Genomic DNA, 22,667 nt, shown 5'->3' on the forward strand with positions numbered 1-22,667 from the left:
GGTCCCGGGATTTTCTGCTATTGCGGTACCTTGTCAAAAAAATTTGTGGTGTCTTGTGTTTTCCTTTTCCGTATTATATTATTAATATTTATAATTGGGTTTACACAGGTTTGAACGTATTCAATCCGCTTAATTATAATCAATTACGAGACTTGTTTCTTGTAGAATTCGTATCTTGAAAGATAGATAACAAGTTTCATCACTTGGCAGAATTCCGATTGGATTATTTGGATACGACTAGATTGATCTTGAATATTTATTTTTGGGATCGTCCAAGTACTCTGCTTAACATTCAGGTTCACGTGACCATGTGTCTATATACATACTGATTGAGTAGAGGTTGAGATATAAACTCTATGTACATATTGTCAAGGATCATTCAGTTGGTCTACTTGCTATTTATTAAGTTTTGTCTATATAGATTGTCGAATGGAAAAGTTGGGTGTATTCGGTATCCCTTGCGTTTTCAATTGGTATCAGAGCAGGAAAACACTGTTAGACTTCATAAGTCTGTGTTTGAAGAGATCCGTATTATGGATAAGAGTGCAGTCTCTGTTAACGTATCACCAGTTATTAAACAAACAATTTTTATGGATTCTATTAATGAGATGGATCTCCCTACGTTTCTAAATTAGATGAACCTTTGGTTCTCATAAAGCAATCTATTGTTGACAATTGGTATCCATGTTATCTTACTGATGAATCTGATTCAAAAATAGAAAGGAAAGCAACCAAACAAAGTACTGAGATTCTTAATCGTCTAGGAATTCAGACTTCCGAGGTTAATAGGCTGAAAAACAATGTCAACAATCTTATTGGTAAGGTTAATGAAAAGTATTCACAAATCCGGATTCTTCTTGAGGAAAAGGCTGCAGTAAATATCCAAATTATTTCACTTGAGGCTCAACTTGAGAAAATTCCTTGGAACTTCAACGTCTTCTGGAGACTCCCCCAACTCCATGTAGTACGTGTGAATCTAAGAAATTATCATTATACATGGCACTTTAAAAATAAAAGAGTTGGAGGATGTAATTGCCAATGGCACTCACGACATCTCAAGTAAATCTCTTTTAGAAGGCCATGCTCAAAGTCTTAGCTCTTTGACAAAGGATGATCAATTATGTTTCTCTGACCAAGAAAAACTGTATCTCCTGGAAAGAAAAGTTCTTGTGCTAAATCTGTGCAAACTGACTCTGTCAGGGTTCAGAAACTTTGCTACTTCTGCAAAACAGAAGGACATGTTCAAAGGAAGTGTAAGCTTAGATTTAAAAACAATCAGATTGAGTATAATCAAGACACCTTGAATCTCATATTAAAAGAAGTTACTGACATTCAAAAAACAAAACCTTTAGGTTTTAAAATGAAGGATATTGGTTCTCGAATCAAGGAACCTTCCAGGAATGCTAGTACAACTTACTCATCAAACAGAACAAAGAACACAAGTTTTTTACAATTTCGAAGAAACACCTAAAGAAGTCTTCACATACCTGGGTTCCAATAATAACTCAATTTATTAGGAAATCTAAGGATTTACCAGTTACAGAGACTGTTAGAGCATTGCTCAGTTGAACCCACCAAGCGTTGGTATGTCAAGTTTGGTTGTCATATTTTAGTGAATCAAAACTCATGTTAAGAGTCGCTTTTGATTATGTACTAGAGTCAACTTCGTATAGGTTAGCTTGAAAGTATTAGGATATGAGACATTAAAAGTATTGCGAAGTCTTGAAGATGTGAAGAAGCAAGGAGATACAAAGACAACAATCATCCTTCCACTTGAGGTTAGTGATATTTGACTTGAACTGTTTCATTCCCTAATGTATCTTTCAAGTCGTGCATATTGAAAACAAAACTTTGAAGCATATTTGAACTCTAGATAGACATAGTATTAAGGAATACAATACGAGGTTTATTACTTAACCATTAAACTTTGTAGATAAGACATCGCCATAATCATTTGAATGCTATTGTGGTTATGTATGGGTATGAGGTGAGGATTTCATCTTAGGGAACAATGTTTTACATATGTTCTAAGGAAGTAAGTTCATAAACTTGTTTGTGAACCGAAAAGGAAATTTCCGGGCGTTATTGGTTTTGTTATTCATTGCATATCTTATGAACAACTAATATGTGTGATTGGGTATAATCGTTCATGACTTGTTGTGTTCTTGGTAGAACTATTCACAAAGGCCCGACTTATGTATTGGTATGACTTTTATTAGTGAAACCGATCTTAAGTAATCACCTGAGATGGTATGATCCGGTTTGGGAGAGGGGAACCGATCCTAGTAAGAGGTGCAGTACATCATAAAGGGGAACCGATCCTTGTATGAGGTGCAGCAAGGTTTATACCAGAAAGGGGAACTGATCCTATGAACATGTGCAACACGTTTTTAGGCAAAGGGGAACCGACCCTATGGACATGTGCAACACATATAAGTTATATACCATATATATGGGGAAATGATTCTAGTACCTAGTCAACCGAATGTTGGAAAGCTAGTGTGACTATGCACAATACTCACATGGAAGGTAGAACCGAAACTTGTTTTGGTAGAACCGATAAACCCATGATTGTGATTGAATGTTATTTGATCAATCGCGTAGTTCTTGAAAGTCATATGAACCAATTCTAAACTTGTTTGGAAGTGTGGCAAATCGGTTTCAAGGTTGTAAGTGTGAAAGAGAACTTACAAAGTAAGGATGTTGACATACTTTGAACACGTGTTATGAATGTTTATTATTTAATTGTTCAAAGTTATTCCTTAATAGCTAAGGGAAGAGAATCCCAGGATCGAAACATAAATAAGTTAAGAATCTTTTAATTAAGGCATTTAACTTCATTTTGTAGGGAAATAAGAATTAGTAATGTGCATTTACTAATTAGAAATTTTCCGAGAGATTTCGATCATTATTTTTGGACAGAGCATTTCCAGGAATTATGAAAACCAAATTTGTGCTTTAATGAATATCTTGAGAATATTTTCGGTTTTGGAAATTCCTTGGTGTCCAAACTTCCTTGTATATAAATACTTGAAGTTTGCTTTTCTAGCAAACTAATCCTTCGTAACAACAAGTTTCTTCTTTGTTGTGTTGTTACTGGTGTAGCCGCCTATTCGGAGAGGAGAGTCACCTAATTAGGGTAAATCTCTTACGACCGCTCAGTTTAAAGTCTTCTTTGGATTGAGAAGCTCTAGCGTGTACTGCTGGTGGGAAACTAGATAATTCCAGTTTATCTTTTGTTTTCATTGATTTGATTGACTAATGGTGGTTGAACTTTGATTGCACCTAGTTTTTTTATGATTGAGAATCTTCTCTTCTGATATAAGATTCACTCAAACTAGTTCAGAGTTTCGACAGTGATCTTTAGACTGTTATTAGTTCTAAAGACGATCTTGTGATAATCCATCATTAACAGACTTCGTTCTGTGCGTGATTGATCACAAGAGATTCAAGTGATTGCGTGCAGGTTATTATTGAAGATATAAGAATATTTGAAGACGACGAAGATATTGAAGATTTCTGATTTGTGGGTTCATAATCTTTGGTGTGCACAATACTTGTTTGGGTAAAAGAAGATCCAATTAATAATCGGTTTATCCTTGTGATAGATTGGATTGATTAATTGAGTAGATCGGCATCAACACAATTCTTTGGATTAATAATGTTGTTGGCTTAATCTTAAACGATTACTTCGGTAATTGAATATAAGATAGATCTAAGAACCTGACGAAGGAGTTTATGTTAAGATAAACAGAAGAGCCTTTGTCCGACTCATATCACTTGGTTGAATAGAATTGATACCAAACAAATTTGTTGTTCTTTTACTGTTTGGAATACGAAGCAAAGGAATTGTTCCAAGTACGTGACTAAGGTCGGAGGCGTGGGAATACAGACGGAACTAGGTGAACTATCAGTTTAGTTGCTCGGTCACAACTATACGAAGTTAGGTGTAATTTTGTGTAGCGGCTTAATCCTGAGAGTATTCAATTCTGGACAAGGTCCCGGGGTTTTTCTGCATTTGCGGTTTCCTCGTTAACAAAATATTGTTGTGTCATTTACTTTATATTTCCGCATTATAATTTTTTTATTATAATCAAAGTAAATTACACAAACTTTAATTCCTATTTACTTGATAAGTGAATCCTATTGTGTTTGGTTAAGTCCGAACCTTTTTATCAAGTAACATACTTCGTTGTTATATTGTCTCGATCTCGTATCCATAGACGATCACAGGAAGTGTGAACCGATTAGTTGTATTGTCTCGACTCAGTCTATAGACAATCACTTTCGGAGAAAGGACTTATAAGTAGGAAAAGTTTTAGCTTAAGGTATATTTGGGTACCCTCGCCTTTTCAATTGGTATCAGAGCAGGAAAACACGAAAATATCTAACAATATGTATTTGGTGCGATCCAACCTATAAGAATTGAATCTAATGTCTGATTCAGTTAACGTTATGCAAGAGTATGAATACTCAAAAGTTGAAGATGTTACTACTTCGTTGACTCATGATCCAGGAGTTACGGAAACATCTATGTCTATCTCTGATGAAAGAGAAGATGCTGATAAAGAGTTGATAAAACTCCTAATGCCTATACAATCTCTATCTTCTAAAGTACTCATTTTAAAGATGGAGTCAAATCTTCTTAAACAGAAGATCAGAGAAAAAGACATTCAACTGAATTGTCTAGCCGAAGAGAAAATGGATCTCACTGTCAAACTAGAGGCTCTTGGTAAATCTCTTACAGATAAAGAGACACGTCCTATGATTCTAACTAATGATGTTGTTGTGATTTCTTCCAATGAGGAAACTAAAAGTCCTTGCTCGACTTTTACAGATTGTGACAAAACCGGTTTAATCACATCTGAAACAGATCAAGATGATGGTAGTTTGCCTAACTACATCAAGTTGGAAGAGGATGAGAAACCAGCTTCTAGATCTACTGATGATCAAACGAAATCTTGTCCAAAGGAAACTTTGAACCGATTCCGTGGTGATTGTAAGGAATACAATTTTCAGTCACTTGACAGGAATCTTATACTTCTTCAACATACGGGGGTAAAATTTTTGAAGGAAGTTTCTTGTCTTAAAAAACTGAAAGATTATTCCTCAGTGGAAAGACAGATTATACCACATCCCGATAAGATCAACTCAAAAGAGTCAGAGGAAAGAGTTGATAATCGCTTCTGGAAAAAGGTTCCTCCGCACCCATATCGAAAAAATTCTGGTTTTGATAAGGAACGACTTCAGAAGGAAGGTAAAGGGAAAATCTCTACCAAAAGAAACAATCAGGAATTTCCGATAGTTGTTTCAGATAATCACACTAATGTGGAAAATAAAGAAGTCCTTAGAATGAGAAAATCTTATGAAAATCTCATTGAAAGAATTAAGAGAGATTTATCTATCTCTAAAAAATTCTCACATTAGTACATTTTCTCCACATGATCATATCTCCATAGTTAGAAAAGATCATCGTCTTGGGAGAAAATATTTTGGGCAGAACTTCCCGAAGAGAAACATGAACTATGTTTCTGATATTCATTGTAAGCTGGAAAAAGCTTAATCCGATGCAAATTAGTTGTATCAAAATTATGCATTCTCATCCCTTTTTGTGCTCATAATCTTGGATGGGAAAGGCACAATAAAACATGAGCACATTGGTTTTGTGTAGTTGTTTATCAGAAAAATTTTGTGACACTGTATGGGTAGCTACGAATCCATGGTTGTCTGAAAAATGTTCATGTTTAACATGATCTTCCAAAAAGAAGTTTTATTTAGAATTTTCGAATTTTAATAAACCTTCCAGCTTGAGAAATTCGGACTAAGAAAACGAAATATATTCCTTTATATTTTCGGATTCTCCAGAGGTCTTTTGGTCCGAAAGTTGTCTCTTTTAAAAGGAGAAACTTTCTCTTACCTGTATTCGGAAACCCTGATCAATCCTTTTATATTTATTTACTCATAACCGAGCATGCCTCCAATAACTCGCAACGTCTCAAAGGCTAATAAGGAGGAAGCTCAAAAGGTTAAGGATTGTGAAGGAATCAATACAGAGAGGAAGAAGAAAGGCATATCAAACATCATGTCTGATTATGACTCTGATAGTTCAGTTGGATCACAAGATGAGTCATGTATGTTGGCTTACAACCTACAAGATCCAACCAAAACCAAGTGGATCCATTCTGATAGTATGATTGACTATATCCAGGGTTTTGAGGAACTAAAAACCAATCTCATTATAACGGTTCGAAATCAAGATTGGCTCAATGATAAGATTGAGGAAACAAAAGCTGACATATCTGATATGAAGATTCAAGTTGAAAGACTTGAGAAACAAGAAGTGGTTGTGGGAAAGTCTCTTGAGACATGCTTTAAGAGTTTGAACACTGAAGAGACCTCAGTGAACAACAAGAGCACCACTAGAGATTAAGTTAGCTACTGTAATACTTAATCTAGAAAAATAGACATCAATTTTTGATTTCTTTCAATGATTGTATTGATCTATTATGAATAAAACTATTATGAATAAAATTATTTGATTTATAATTTTTCTTGTGATAGTTTTCGGTTTACATAACCTGTGCTTGAATGCTTTTATCTTATTGGTATGTATGTTTATGGGATGTTTGATTTCGGTTTTACTACCTTAATATTCGATCTCATATATTGTGAACCCTTGTGGTTTGGGTGACTTTTTGATTTAGCAGGATTAAGTTCTATCCCATGTTGGTAGGCTTTATCAAAGAATAATGAGGGGTTCTGGTAGAAACAATATGTGAAAAAGTCATAATATGTTGAATCGGTTTTGGTTTAGCATAAAAGCATATGTGTTTCGACAGTTTTCAACTTTTGCTTGCAATTGCTAAAACCGATTTTCAACCTTTCTCTGGTAAAGGTTGGTTGTTGTTATTCTTTTGTTCTTGCATAAGGATGACAACATGATGATATTTCGATATCAATTCTCCTGGAAGAAGATGCGATCATATTGGAGAAGTGGATGCGAAATTTGAGGTAACAATCTTGTTAGTTAATTGTTTTCCTGTTTAAGAAAAGCCTGAGTTTATATCATATATATTTATTGCTTTTGCTTAACAAAATTTCGGTTCAATTGATGTTTATTACATGATATGTGTGTGGATGTGTGTGATTCAATTGGTTCCGGTTAAGAAAAACTATTGTTATCTTGCTTTATTGTGTGGTATCAATTGTTTAAGCTTACAAAATTTCGGTGCAATTGCGGTGTTTTAATGCTTATGTTGTTTCAATTGCTTCCGGTTGAGGTAAATAATTATGCAAGTTGATTTATGTTGGTTTGTATGAATTATTTTATGGCTTAACGAAATAAAAGGTGTATGGGATGAGTTGTTTAGTCCAATTCGATCCCAGATAAGAGAAACTAAGTTAATTCTGATCTTAGTTAGACTTATCGAAGTGAGGTTTCGGTTATTCAAGTCTAATCGAATGCCTTAACAAGAAATGCTAGTTAATTAACCTAGTACTTGTCTTGTTTAAAATTGAAAGGTCTAAGTTTATGGATAATTAGAACCTGATGAGAAAAATAAAGTTATCTTTATTTTGGTCTTATCGAATTAAGCGGTTGTTTTTGAACAATCGGTTTAGCAAAGGGACTAAGGTGCTTAGTTGATTTTTTTTTGCTAAACTAAATTGGAAAAATTGTTTTGGACAATTGTTTCCTTGGTAACATATCAAAATAAAACTACTTGTAGTTTCGGTTTTGATATTGGTTATCAGAACATGATCTGTGGAACCCTCGTGCCTAACTCTACAGGTTGCAAGTCTATTTTGAGATTTGTAAGATTATTTTCGTGTTGTCCTTTATTTTTTCGTTTCTTTGTCATTTTGTGACAAAAAGGGGGAGAAATATATGAAGTAAACAAGTGATACTGGCATTGATTTTATATTGATTGGTATCGCTAAGGAAAAGAACATTGGTGCTTAAACGTTTTATCTAAACGAAAGATTGAAAGCAAAGACTAAGGGGGAGTAACATGTCATATGAAGTGGTATAACAAAGACTTGCGGATTGAATATCTACCTATCTTCCTCAGGGGGAGTATTTGCTTTGTTATTATAATGTCAACAACGACATTTTCAAGGATTGAATGTAAGCAGTTTACTATGCTGTTGAATCGGGAATCAAGCGTATGTGTAATGAATTATTGTAATTTGTTTATCCATATGATGTAAGAGTTTTGTCACTAAAATTAACAAAGGGGGAGATTGTTAGAGCATTGCTCGGTTGAACCCATCAAGCGTTGGTATGTCAAGTTTGGTTGTCATATTTTAGTGAATCAAAACTCATGTTAAGAGTTGCTTGATTATGTACTAGAGTCAACTTCGTATAGGTTAGCTTGAAAGTATTAGGATATGAGACATTACAAGTATTGCGAAGTCTTGAGATGTGAAGAAGCAAGGAGCTACAAAGACAACAATCATCCTTCCACTTGAGGTTAGTGATATTTGACTTGAACTGTTTCATTCTCTAACGTATCTTTCAAGTCGTGTGTATTGAAAACAAAACTGCGAAGCATATTTGAACTCTAGATAGACATAGTATTAAGGAATACAATACGAGGTTTATTGCTTAACCATTAAACTTTGTAGATAAGACATCGCCATAATCATTTGAATGCTATTGTGATTATGTATGGGTATGAGGTGAGGATTTCATCCTGGGAACAATGTTTTACATGTGTTCTAAGGAAGTAAGTTCATTAACTTGTTTGTGAACCGAAAAGGAAATTTCCAGGCGTTTTTGGTTTTGTTATTCATTGCATATCTTATGACCAACCAATATGTATGATTGAGTATAACCGTTCACGACTTATTGTGTTCTTGGTAGAACTATTCACAAAGGCACGACTTACATAAACCTAAATGAGGGTACATTTCATTTATGTGTAACAAGCTAAGTTCGATCTAACGGTTGAAATATATTAGCTTGGTTGAATCAAGTTTTTCATCTAACGGTGAATATTGAATGCTTTATTACCAAGGTAACTTGGATTGCAAACCCTGATTTGAAAATTATATAAAGGAGAACTCTAGCAACTGGGAAATCTAATCCCCACACCTCCTGTGTGTTACTAGTTGCATAACTAGAGTCGATTCTCCTTTAACCTTAGGTTTCTATCGAGACCCTGTAGGCTAATGACTTCAAAGACTTCATTGGGATTGTGAAGCCAGACCCAACTATTTTCTTTGTAGTTGCATGTTCTGATCTTGCCCGATCCTATCGTATTGAGTACAATTGAAATAATTGACTCGAGATTAATTTCTCCGATAGGCAAGATAAAAGTAATCACAAACATCTTCGTCTCATCGTTTGTGATTCCACAATATCTTGTTTCGCTAGTCGATTAAGATTATTGTGAGGTGATTGATAATACTAGGATGTTCTTCGGGAATATAAGTCCGGTTTATCAATTGGTTCATGTTCACCTTGATTTATCAAAAAACGGAATAAAAACTCTTGGGTATTTCTGTGGGAGACAGATTTATTCAATGTGTAGACTTTTAGGTGTGAGATAGATTTGTTTATCAAGTCTTCGACTTTGGGTCGTAGCAACTCTTGGTTGTGGGTGAGATCAATTAAGGGAATCAATTGCGTAGTATCCTGCTGGGATCAGAGACGTAAGGAACGCAACTGTACCTTGAATTAGTGTGAGATTGATTAGGGTTCAACTACAGTCCAGTCCGAAGTTAATTGGTAGTAGGTTAGAGTCTGTAGCGGCTTAATACAATGTGATGTTCAATCTGGACTAGGTCTCGGGGTTTTTCTGCATTTGCGGTTTCCTCGTTATTAAAATTCTGGTGTATGTGTTATTTCTTTTTCGCATTATGTTTTGTTATATAATTGAAATATCACAGGTTGTGCATTAAGATAAATCAATTAGAATATCCAACCTTTGGTTGTTGATTTACATTGATTGACACTTGAACACTAGTCTTTGGTACCGTTCAAGTAACTCCTCTTATGTTCAATCGGGCACGCAGATTTCTATTTGCTGATTGCGGGTTGAATTAAGAGTTAGAGATATTAAGCTCTTTGATATACTTTACTCTAGATTGAGTCTGACTGTCTAGTTGATTCTCTAGAAAGTATATTGGAGTAAGTCCTATCAGATTGCCAAACGAATTGTTGGGTATGGTTGTTAGACCCTCGCATTTTCAATCTTCATCATCTATAAAAATCATGTAAGGAGAGGATTTAAGTAAACAGGTGTTTTATTTGTTCAAATAGTTCTGTTATATGACATAGTTCTTCTGGTCCTTTGTAAGAGAAGGTACTGCATATTACTGTGATTTTCTAAGACATTACAAATTTTTATTGTTGAGCTTACTTCAGGAATTATAAATTGTTTGTTGAAATATTTCACAAATTTCTTATGTACGCATTTGAAATGCTCTTAGATATGGAAAAGAAGACAATGTCTCTGAAAGTAATTTCATGTTTTGTTAAAAACTCTTAAGTAAAGGAAGTTCGGCTCACAAACTCTTTCCTTATTTAACTCAAATGAATTTAGAGGTCACGAACCGACCCTATTCTTGGAAAACTTCTAGGAGTTCACCAATATAAACACCTTAAACTTGAGGTGAGTTCTCTCATTCAAAGTTGTCTCTGTATTCAAGTTTATCTCTCATGTCAAGTTCTAGCAACAACATGAAAGGCGTTCTTGATAAAAATTGAAGTGGTATTTGGTTGCAAGCGAAAAAGAAAAGAACTCTGGTTGAAGATAAAGTTGATGGCTCTGAGGATCATCCTAATATCAATTTATACTTTGCATATGATCATCAGGATGTAGAACAAGAAGAGAAGATTTCTGCTAATGTAGTTTATGATTTTCTTAAACAATTTGAAGAAGCAAATATTAAGCTTGTTGAAGCATTGAAAACTCAAGATATGCTAAGATCTGAGTTGGAAAAGTTTACATCTGACCTTGTTCTCATGAAATCGCATGACAACGATCTTCTCAATGAAGGTATATCCTGGATTTCGTGGATGCAGTTGATGATAAACTCAAAGGTCTCAAAACCTATGATTGCTCTACTGGTATCTAGTTAGATGTTTTTCTTCTTTTCTTCCTACTATTTAACTCCTTGTAGGAATTTTGTTCTTATTATTTAAGGAGGAATACTAGTTTTTGGAGTAGTTTTTATGTGTTACATTAGCTATTCCAAATATTATCATCTTGCATGTTTAAAGTTTATTAATTGAATTTTATTCTGGAAGATGACTTGCAATACCTAATCTTCATGGATTATATAGTTGTATTGATTATTTTGTGAGATTTGTTCTTTGCTACCATTCTTTGGTGATTAGAACATATATCTCATATTTTCTCAGAGGTTAAACTCTTTCCCTCTTGCAAAAGAGGAGTAAACTATATTGAGAACTGAAGTTTTGATCTCTCCATGATAACACTTTTCTGAATAAACTGGTACAAGATTCTGTAAGATGTTCTTTAGGGATCGACTTACTTCCTTGATTGCGTCACCGCCAGGGAATAAGTGGTGAACTTTAATCTCTGTGTTCTTACATGGCTATAAAAGTTATAATTCTTATGTTGAGTTATATCGTACTAATTGTTCTCTTGTTCGTAACTGGCGTAGAAAATGATTATTATTGATGATTTTTCTCACGAAAATCTTGTATCTTAGTGCCTCTATCATGAAGATTGCTATTTTTAACTTCTTTGTTCGTAACTGGCGAGAAGAGAGAAAAATATGGATACAAATTTATTTTGTTTGTAACTAAAGAATAAATTTAAATTTCAAGAAAATCTTTCTCGTGTGACTAGAGTAAGGTCGCTCGTGTTGTTCTTTTGGGAATGACATATAATAGGGGAGAGTTTTTTTGAACTTGTGCTTAATGGTAATATCTTTGTGGAGGGTGCGGATGTGGAATTTGAAAACGCGGTGGTACCAAAATACACCACCAACTTTTTTCGTTTGGACCTATAAGACAAAACCTAATACAATTCCAAGTAGACCAACTTAATGATCCTTGAAAAATATGTATATACGGTTTATCTTTCTTGTAAAATCAAGATCCGTAAACCTGGTTAAGTACAAGAACTCTTGGAAGATCTCAAAAATCAATATTCAAGACAACCTAGTATGTACCGTAATAGTACGTGAACCGAATACCAACAATAACAAGTCTTGTAATCTATATTTCAAGATACGATTTCTCAAGAACAAGTCTTGCAGGTTCTATACAGTTTTGATTCAAAACTGTCTAGGTTGATTATAGAATCACTTGCTTTTACTTTAAATATATCAAACACAAATACAACGCGGAAGTAAAAAGTAAATAAAGACATAGATAAATTTTGTCAACGAGGAAACTAGCAGAAAAAACCCCGGGACCTCGTCCAGATTGAACACCACACTGTATTAAGCCGCTACAGACACTAGCCTACTATCAGACTTCGGACTGGAATGTAGTTGAGGACGAATCCACCCTCCAAGCGATTCATATCCACTTGCGTTCCTTACGTCTCTTGAACCTCGCAAGGTTCTGCGCACTTCATTCCCTTACCTGACGTCCTTTACAGCCTAAGAGTTGCTTCAGCCTAAGTGAAGACTTTTTGGGTTTTGAATCCACTAAACATCGGTTTTTATTTCCCTTTAGATGTAAACCAAGGTTTTGGAAATCTTGTGTTTAGTTTGAATAATTACAAGGTAAAAGTAATATAAAAAAAACTTGTAGATTAGGGATTATTATACTCTTTAAAAACTGGAAGAGAAACGTAATTATTCTACAACAAGAACAACTAGAATAAATCTAGAGATATCATGTTAAAACTTCTTAAGGAATTTATGAGACACCTTGATTGAAGTTTTCATTCAGTTCAGAATTCGACCAACTAGTGTCCGTATACGTTCGTGAACTGAAATCTATCGAACCTAGGGTTTATAATCAACAATCCTTGAATGGCCTTATATCAAAAGAGAATGACCTTAGAATAGACAATGATTATTAAAATAACCTAGATTTCAAGTTGTGTAACTATCACGAAGATTATTACCAACTTGGTTTTGTGATCCCCAAGACAAAGACCTTTTTGTCTCACTCTTGTTCACGAAGAACAGAAGTAGTGGAAAACAACTTTATGACGCTTACACCAATTTTCCAAGGGATGATTTGTGTAGCTTACATGAACCCTTTATTTATAGTGAACGGTTGCTTGAAACCTAAGCAAGTTCGTGAGTTATTTCATTTTACAAAGACTCTCCTTATTTTGAGATATTTCCTAAATTACAACTCTTGCATAAATAATTAAATAAATAATTACTTTAACATAAATTGTATTTTTGTAAAATAAATTACAATTTAACTTAGGAAGGAGTTTAAACATCACACACACTTTAATATGGTAATCAATTGTGTATGGAAGAATAGCCATCTTTCCTAGATAAAGAAACATCAATAACTTGACCAGAAAAGGCTTCTAGTCATGTTTTCACGCTCAAGTCCGTGAACCGTTACAAATAGTTCGTGGAGTGTTTCCTATTCACGAGCTGCAACACTTAATAAGTGTTGCTTTGATAAATCACTCATAACTTCTTCGTTATAACTCGGAATTGAGTGATTCTTGGCTCGTTGAATTCGTAAGCTCATTCACTACAACATGAAGACCTTTTTAGGGACAAAGGATATAATCACTAAAGTCATGGATCAAATAACCTCGAGTCCATACATAAATGCATGTTTACCGTCATAAGAACTGTTCCATAAAGTGAGCACTTGTTTCGATAGATTAGAAAGGTATAAACAAGAGTTCCAAATGAAATCAGTAACTACATACCTCTTGTTTATGATGTTCTACAAATGTCTTCGTTTGATCTTGAGTCTTCAATCTTCGAGGGTTATTTGGTGATGTCCGATACTAAACTACATACTTTTAATCCTAGTCCGAGACTTGACTTAGTAGACTAGAAATCAAGACATAGTTTTGATCACCTAAATTTGACAACAAGCTTGAGATAACAAAACTTGTGGGTTCAACCGAGCAGTGCTCTAACAATCTCCCCCTTTGTCAATTTTAGTGACAAAACTATTTAATACATATGGATAAATAAATAAACTTTACAGCTCAATCCATTATGCTTGATTTCCTTGGTACTTCTAAACACTACTTTAATTCTTCATATTTCAAGTTCTTCCAATGTTCTGCATGTGTTCGTTCAGCACTTTGTTTTTGAAGATCCGTAACAATAACAACTTATGAGAATGCTCAAAAAGAGTTGTTTATAGAATATGGTAATAGACTCTACTCATTAGCCGTTATACAGAAACATAATATTAAAGATGAGTATCAGAAATGCATATGTCGAGAAACATAATTGTATCAAAGGAGAATTTATCTGCCCATTTGCCAGGGATGTATTTGCGACTGAATCTCTTGTTAAAAATGAAGATACAGTAGTTGATGTCGACCGTAGTATCGTGAGGTAGTAAGCCAACTTATCTTGTGAACTTGAATCATCTTTATACCAAAGACAAAGATAGATACAACGTGCATAAAGATGTGGTTCATCGGTAGAAACAGTTCCTTGTATGTAAGTTAAAAGCACTTGCATGAACAATTTCCTTGTGTGTCATCAATGTTGCAACTTCGGGAGCACCCTTTCTTTTTGAGATCACCGCGATCACAATTTTGCACAGTAGGCACAATGAAAGCTTCTTGTCATTAGTTTTGTCGGTACATCTGAGGACAAGCGATGTGTCAATAACCCTTCCATGATCCAATTTTAGTGCTCGTAGATCACAATTCAAACTATGACCAATCTTTAATAATTTCTTGCGATACTAGGTTTTTCATTGATTTCTTTACACCTGCCAACAAACAAGTAACTGCTTCCAAATCCTTAGCAGCGATCACAGTTCTATAGTTAATAATAAGCTTATTGGGTTTCACAAGTGCATTGGGTTTAACCTTTAAATTCTGATCTACAATACACACTTGTACTACAACCTCTAACTTTCCAATAATGTCGAAAGTTATACCGATATCAACTGAGGAACTCACATCAGGCATACGTTTATTCTTAAACTCATTTCCGGTGACTGGACCACTATGCTCATGAGTAGGTTTAGGCTTTATCGTTTTCTGATTATAGGAAATAAAAACGTCCATGCCTTTTTCAGATATTATCAATATCGCATCTAGAACCCTGAAACTCTCCCTGCTGCAAAACAAGTCATCATGTTTCAACCTTGAAGCAATTGTTCCAATGAGGCCAATGACCAAACTACGTGCAGATAAATCATGAGATTATAAACCAGCATCTAGAAGATACAATACACAAACGAACCCAAGAATAATATCTAGTGAAAAATTTCGGCTAAGTCCAATGTCAATTGCAATTCCATAACAACATTTTCAATAATAACTTCAACTTGAGATGCATGTTGAGTCTTTTTAGTTGTACGTCGCCGAAGAGTATAGATTCTATCACCCGTTGCGTGTAAGCCGTCAAGATGTTCTGTGTAAATTCCATCAAAGAGATGATAAATCTCTAGTATGTAATGGCAACTGCAAGATGAAACTTAGCTTATATAAAGACAACTCTCTTTATTGATGTTTAGAAAATCTCTCAAAACTAAACACAAGCTCTAATCTTGCTCATATGATCAATCACAACTTTGGTGATCATATATATATAGAACTATGAATTCTTTTTCCTAGTCCTATTACCTTATTACATGTCTTTCCTTTTCTTAGAACTAGATGACTTCTAATTCCCTTAGGATTACATCAATTTCCTAATCTTGTCCTAACCAGCTTGTTAGTGACTTCTATGTTGAAGTTTAACCAACATTCTCCCCGTTAAGCTTCAACCTTACCCATGACATATCTTGTACTCCAATCAATTGTCTCATTTCTTCAAACTTGATGTGAGCTAATGCCTTTGTCAATATATCTGCTTTCTGCTCAGTTCCTGGTATGTGTTCAACGTTGATGATCTCCTTCTCGATACATTCTCGTATGAAATGATACCTTTTGTGAATGTGTTTCGTCTTCCCATGAAACACTGGATTTTTAGTGAGTGCAATTGCAGACTTATTATCAATCTTGATGAGAATTTTTTCAGGTTCTCTTCCTTTGATTTCACCCAAAATTTCTTGAAGCCATATTGATTGTTTAGCTGCTTCTGTTGCAGCCATAAACTCAGCTTCACAGGATGAGAGAGCTACAGTGTCTTGCTTCTGTGAACACCATGTAATAGGTGCTTCTCCTAGATAAAATATATGACCAGTTGTACCTTTTCCATTATCTTGGTCAATATTATGACTGCTGTCACTATACCCAACAATTCCTTTTGATCCTCCTCGACCATACTTCAACCCACAGCTGATTGTTCCTCTTAGATATCTCAATATCTGCTTTATTACATCACCATGAGACTTGCGTGGACTCTGCATATAACGGCTTGCTACTCCCACAAAGAAAGCCAAGTCTGGTCTTGTGTGTAACAAGTATCTAAGGCATCCAACATTTCTTCTATAACTCGTTGGATCAATCTCATCTTCTTCTTGTGCCTTTGAAACTTTAAGTCCAAACTCCATTGGTATCTTAGTTGGATTACAAGTTTCAAGTCCTGATTCTTTCAGAATTCTCCTTGCATAAGCTTCTTGTTTAATATGAATCCCATCTACTCCTTGATGGACTTCTATTCCAAGGTAATAAGTGAGTTTTCCGAGGTCTGACATCTCAAACTTTGATGACATTTCTCTCTTGAACTCATTGATCACCTTAAGGGAGTTGCCAGTCAAAAATAGATCATCTACATAGACTGCAATCACAAGAAGCGTTCCCTTTTATTCTCTTCTGTATACTGATGTTTCTTTAGAGCACTTAACAAATCTGATTTCTCTTAAGATTTGATCTAACTTTGTATTCCAGGATCGAGGAGCTTGTCTTAGACCATATAGAGCTTTTGATAACTTATAAACCTTATGCTCTTGTCCTTTTACTTCAAAACCTTCTGGTTGTTCAACATACACATCTTCTCGCAATTCACCATGTAAGAATGCTGTCTTAACGTCTAAGTGGTGAATTTCCCATGAGTTTGATGCTGCTTCTGCTATTAAGAGACGAATTGTCTCTAGTCTAGCAACTGGTGCGAAAACTTCATCAAAGTCTATGCCTGATTCTTGAACGTATCCCTTAGCTACAAGTCTTGCCTTATATTTGTTGACAGTACCATCAGCATTCCGTTTTATTTTGAAAATACACTTAAGACCAATCACTTTTACCCCACCTGGATTATCAACTAGAAACCAAGTCTTGTTTCTGTTGATTGAGATAATTTCTTCTCTACATGCTTGTGTCCATTTAGTCGAGACCTTTGCTTCCTGAAAATTCCTTGGTTCATCATTAACAGAAAGTAGCATAATCTCACATTCTTATGCATCTTGAAGAACATAATCCTCTAGATATTGTGGCTTTCGTATCTGTCTTGTTGATTTTCGCAGTGGAATGGGTTGAGTTATTTCATCGATCTCTTCTTCTTCTTCTTCTACTTCTTCGTTATTCTCAATGTTTTCATTATTATCTTCTTCTTCTTGATTAACATCATTGTTTCCATTGGTATTGATGATTATGGGTCCTTCGCCTTCATCAATTACTTGACCCCATCTCATGTGAAACATTCCTGGATCCCTACTTGGTACATCATTAGTTTCTTTCCAGTTCCAGTTTGTTTTTCATCGAATACCACATCTCGACTCACTATCACTCTTTTCGTTGTTGGATTGAATAATCTGTAAGCTTTGGATCCAGGCTCAATTCCTAGATTCACAAGAGTCTGAGATCGATCATCCAGTTTCTTAAGAGTTGCAGAATCAACTTTTGCGTATGCTTTGCAACCAAACACTCTTAAATGATCTATGTTTGGTTTTCTCTTTCGCAAACTTTCATATGGAGTCATGTCTTTCAGAGCTTTCGTAGGTATCCTGTTTATTAGGTATGTGGAGTGTCGTACAGATTCTCCCCATAGATAGTTAGGTACCTGCTTAGCCTTTAAAGAACTTCTTGTCATCTCCATTAGAGTCCTGTTTCTCCTCTCCACCACTCCGTTTTGTTGTGGTGTATATGGTGCTGTGAGTTGCCTTTTGATTCCATTTGACTCACAGAACTTGTTGAACTCTAAGGAAGTGAACTCTCCTCCTCTATCAGTTCTAAGCATTTTGACTCTGTCAAATGCTTCACTCTTTTCTTTCATAAGAATAGACCACATATATCTTGAGAAGTCATCTATAATAACAAATATGTATTTGTTATATGCAAGGGTTTGTGGTGTAATAGGACCACATAAATCAGCATGAAGAAGCTCTAATGGATTTGAGGCTCTGAATGTTGTTGCTTTTGGAAAACCTTGACGCGTTTGTTTCCCAACTAAACATGATTCACAAATCTTTGCTTCATCATTTATCTGTGGTAGTCCTCGAACCATCTTGTTATGAGACATTGCCTTTAAGGTTCTGAAACTTATGTGTCCTAACCTTGCGTGCCACTTCCATGTCTGATATTCCAGTCTCATATTCAGACACAATGGCCTTCCAATCATGAGACTTATCTTGTAGAGTCTATTCTGTGAGCGTGAGACTCTAACTAAGAGTCTTCCACTTGGGTCATGAACTGTTAGATAATCTTGTCGCATTCTAACATCACATCCAACTTCTGTAGCTTGTCCTAAACTTAGAATGTTGCTTTGTAAGTTTGGGATGAAGTAGATGTTTGTGACAAGCTTATGTTCTCCGGTCTTTCTCTGAAATAGAATTGATCCTTTCCCTTCAATTTCTACAGAAGATCCATCCCCAAACTTCACTTGTCCTTTGATTTTCTCATTGAGTTCAGAAAAGTAGTGTCTCTTACCAGTCATGTGATTGCTGGCTCCATTATCTAAATACCAGATTCCTTCTTCTCCATCCTTTGATTCGTAGTTCTTTGGTATTAGTTTCCCTTCGTTTAAGAATACAACTTCGTGCATGAAAAGAGCTGTATCTGCTTCCCTTGTTTCATTCTTGTTTGCTTCTTCCATCTTTTGTATTCTTTCAGGGCATACAGAGGAGAAGTGTCCTGGTTTATCACATCTGTAACAAATAATGTTTGATCTATCCTTCTTTTTTTTCCCTTGGTTTTGATCATTCTGACTTGTTGTTCTATCTTGTGAGTTAAACCTTCCTCCCCTTCCTCGGCCTCTATTTACTCTACCACCTCTTCAACGACCTCTTCCTCTTGTCGCAGAGTTTTGTTGGTAAGAGTTTGTGTACAAGAGTTTTCCTTGAGTTTCTCCATTGTTTTCTTCATCAAGGATTCTTTCTTCATATGCTTTCAATCTTCCAATTATATCTTCATATCTAGTCTTCTTTAAATCTAAGACTTATTCGAGAGAAGCTATGATATTAATATACTTGGATCTTGGTAAACTATTGAGAAACTTTTTTACCAGTTTATCTTCATCAATGGATTGTCCAAGTGACGCAGCTTTTGAGGCTATCTCTGATAGCTTTCCTGCAAAGCTATCAATAGTATCAGTGTCTTTCATCTTTACTCTTTCAAATTCAGACATTAAGGTTTGCAGAAGGGCTTCTTTAACTCGATCAGCTCCGAGATTACGTGCCTTTATTGCATCCCAAATTTTCTTTGAAGTTTCCTGTTCACCAACTTGTAGAACAAGACATTCTGGTATTGCTTGAAAGAGTAATCCAATGGCAACACTGTTTTTGTCTGGGTCCAATGTAGCAGGATCAATTGTTTCCCAAACTTTGTAGATTTTCATCAGTACCTTCATTCTCATGGCCCATACTGTGTAGTTTGTGGCGTTGAGGATTGGAACTTGTATTGATGGTGGCGTGAAATGTTTTGCACCCACAATGGTGGTTTCGTTTTCCATGGCTCAGAAACAAGCTCTGATACCAATTAATGGAAACTGCAAGATGAAACTTAGCTTATATAAAGACAACTCTCTTTATTGATGTTTAGAAAATCTCTCAAAACTAAACACAAGCTCTAATCTTGCTCATATGATCAACCACAACTTTGGTGATCATATATATATAGAAATATGAATTCCTTTTCCTAGTCCTATCACCTTATTACATGTCTTTCCTTTTCTTAGAACTAGATGACTTCTAATTCCCTTAGGATTACATCAATTTCCTAATCTTGTCCTAACCAGCTTGTTAGTGACTTCTATGTTGAAGTTTAACCAACAGTATGGAGTACAACTTTCCTCTGACATCAGCGGAAACATGCTACCTAAAACGGAAGATCAATTTTTCCTTTAGTTTGACGTAACTTGGCAATCGAGATTGGATTACAATTTCTACAAGATGAGTAGCAATCATGTTAACACCGATCCTAGGGAAATGTAGGTAATATGATTTTCCTTCTGATATATCAAAAACGTAAGTATTCTTATCCATGAGATTATTGTTTGTCAAGATTCCAAAAGTCCCTTCATTTTTTGGATCATCGTAATGAGAAATTTTAATAACTCCAGAAACAAACAAATCTTGATTATCTCTAAGTGCCTAAAATTTATGGAAGTAAATTTTTGGATAACAAATCCCGTTGTAGGTTTAATATTAAAGGACGAAGCAATATTATGTGGATGGCATTTCCCAGTTTATCTGAATATCTAAGAGATCCTAGTTTCGTATGACTAATGAGTGATCCTAGTTTCACCCGTCATAAGTTCCAATCGATGAATCAGAGCACAACTCTACATCAACTACTCACTTAAAAAACTCAAACATATGCTCTCACGGCCTTTTGTTTTATTTTTTGGACACTTTGGTTACTTAGAAACCACCTTATCTATAGGAGGCAACAACAAAAACCGACGGATATTGTCCAGATGACATTCCAGCTCCAGCAAGAATTCACCAGTGCTAATAGTGTATTGTCGGCACATCTGCCAGACACTGTACCGACCCTTGTTATCCATTCACAAGCCAGGCGCACCATAGCCCTCTCCATTAAATAAGACCTTTTAAACAAGATTGGATCAAGGTCAACATGGATGGAGCAGCGAGAGGGCAATCAGGTCATGCAGGGATGAATATTATTTGCATATCCTCCGCCACCACTACTATCAAAGAAATTGCCCAACCCTTAGGAATCACGATGACACTAATGGTGTAGACCTGAGCCTTATTACCGGCGGTTCAGACTGCAATTGATCATCAATGACCGAAAGTCTGGTTCGAGGCGGGCTCTACCAATTTGGTATACCTTGTCAACAACAACTCGTCTCCACCTTGGTATCTCCAATCAATGATTGAAGGAATCTTCCACTTGCTTCATTCCTTCCCACAATACTTATTTACACATTTCTTTAGAGAAGGAAATCAAGCAGTCGATGGTCTGGAGAACTACGCAACGGATGGCAGTCAATAGAACAACTTCACCACTTTCGTATGGGACAATACGGTCCCCAATTTCCTAAATTTAATTGCTTTTAATGATGCCTTTGGTACGATGTACCCTCGTGTGGTAAACCTCTAGTTTTTTTTTAATCTACTAATACTTAAAAAAAACACAGACGACTAGAAAATTGACACGTACACAGAGACAAACAAACGACTAAGAAATATGTGTAACATTAGTGTAACCAAACACTATTATGTATGGTCCAAAATATTTGACATGACTGGCTTTATAAAAATACTATTTTCTATCTCTCTTTTCTTCACATAACCGTATTTTCCAAATAATTACCCAAAACTTCTTTTCTTCTAACTTCTTCATCTCCAAGCTTAGATTTGTTTGGATTTTAACCTGAGATATCAGATTGTATGAGTAGATTTGGTTTTCTGTAATTAGTACGTTATACTTTCAATGAAAAATCACAGTTCTTGTGATTTTAGGTTTTTTATTTTTGTTTTTCTGGTCGGTCGGATGGCTTATCTATGCCATCAAGACTTGTTACATAATAGCCTTAATGGCATCTTATGGTGGTGCTGCTGCATTATTGTCAAGTATGTTTTGAAAGAAGACGATCTAATTTGGCAAATAAAACCGATATTGATCACAATGATATCAATTTGGACATATTACTTTCTTTTGCGTGGAAACATCTGACATATATGATGTCAATGATTTCAAGATTCAGAAGATCAAGAAACAAAATGGTTTGAAACCATTATTAAGATGTCAATTTCATCAGCGGAGTGTGAAATCATCATAATATAGTGTTCATTTTTCGTTTCTTTCAAGTTTTAAAATTTGTAAATTTAATGTTAACTGTTCTTTTTTCTCTTGCTGATGTAACTTATCCTAACATAATCAAAATTTCACAGTAATGAAATTACGAGGCCCTGCCTTTTCCTTTAAAAAAAATAAAATGAGAAATAAATAATTTGAGTTTGTTTGTGAATTGGGAATTCGTTTTTAACACAGTTCATAGACAAATAGATATTATGATGTCACAGTTTCTGATATATATATATATACCGATACATAATTTAATCTTTAAAGAGGGTGCCCATCTCATATACATTTGGAGCTAAGAAGATGAGTGAAATGAAAGGTTAGCAACTAACCGACATGAAAGGATAAAAATTAGGTTTGCAGAAAAGTAGAGGGGTAATTTTGGGATAGAGGTAGTTCAAGCCATTCTGCTCA

Source organism: Papaver somniferum, chromosome 10 (genome assembly GCF_003573695.1).
Source record: "Papaver somniferum cultivar HN1 chromosome 10, ASM357369v1, whole genome shotgun sequence".
In the NCBI taxonomy this organism is placed as follows: Eukaryota; Viridiplantae; Streptophyta; class Magnoliopsida; order Ranunculales; family Papaveraceae; genus Papaver; species Papaver somniferum.